Here is a 1,000-nt window from a genome sequence, read left to right as displayed (position 1 = left end):
TCATTGAGTTCAAGATATACAAACCATAATTTTTAATTACAAAAACATTAACTATGCATCATAGGGTTTGTCTTGTATTCCAAAAAATATTACTAACACACATACCTCAAATTCAAGCTTATTCTAGAGTCCTTCGCATTTAAGTCCTGTTTAAATCAGTATTTTGGTCTTTAATGTATATTAAAGATCCATGAAAGTTATTATATTATGTAAAACCATATTCAAGAACCTTTTGCATTACAGGCGTAGAGTATATAAATGGCAATTTTCTACTAATATTTAAGCGGCAATTGTCCATGTCCATGTCTTTGCTTGTCTGATTGTTACAATTAGCTTTTAACTTTCTTCGGAGTTTCACCCTTGGCTGCTGAAAGATACAACGAAAAAATTTTTTTATTAAATAGAGCAGATTGTAGGCCTATACAGTACTCTGAGTGAGCTGTACTTGGTAGTATTTTAAATACATTATTCTTATATAGAAATTATATCATGTCCTGAGCATTTTGAAAACTTATTACAATTTTTTAAATGAATGAAAAATTAGACTATACGTAAAAATAAGAAAGAAAATGGTCTTTTGTCAATTAAAATCATGAAAAATGTTTTAATTTTTAAATAATTTAAAGCCATTCTAAGGTGATTTTGATGTCTGCATCTTTAATAGGAAAATAATTTATTAGTATTGTTAAATGTACCTAAAACATGAACATATTTTTTATTTTAGTTATTAAAAACAGAAGTATTGTGCAGTATACAATGTTAATATTAATTACAGGCCTACTGTATCCACAGTATATTTTGATATTACTCTAGTTGATAACCTTCATCACAGCAGGCCCTGATCATAATAACTAATAGGTATCTATTTGGAATATGTTTTATAATCCAAACCTAAACTTAAAAGGTAAACAAAACAATATTATTCACCTTTGAAACTGAGGTAATTTAAATCTCTGTTTTCCCAATAATGCTTTCCTACTACACTTGATGAGTTTTCACT

At 27.5% G+C, this 1,000-nt stretch overlaps 1 long non-coding RNA gene across 1 annotated transcript; it reads right to left on the bottom strand.

Annotated features, from left to right (window-relative positions):
- Nucleotides 1-17: 17 nt before the first annotated feature.
- Nucleotides 18-1,000, bottom strand: LOC117111999. The gene is made up of 2 exons (XR_004445958.1): nucleotides 928-1,000; nucleotides 18-367 (listed from the first exon to the last, which is right to left on the bottom strand). It is a non-coding gene; the product is annotated as an uncharacterized LOC117111999 (long non-coding RNA).

The sequence above is a fragment of the Anneissia japonica genome, unplaced genomic scaffold, assembly GCF_011630105.1.
Source record: "Anneissia japonica isolate Jap-2015-1 unplaced genomic scaffold, ASM1163010v1 scaffold3467_len1000_cov128, whole genome shotgun sequence".
NCBI lineage: Eukaryota > Metazoa > Echinodermata > Crinoidea > Comatulida > Comatulidae > Anneissia > Anneissia japonica.
This window is presented reverse-complemented; position numbering and strand designations above follow the sequence as displayed.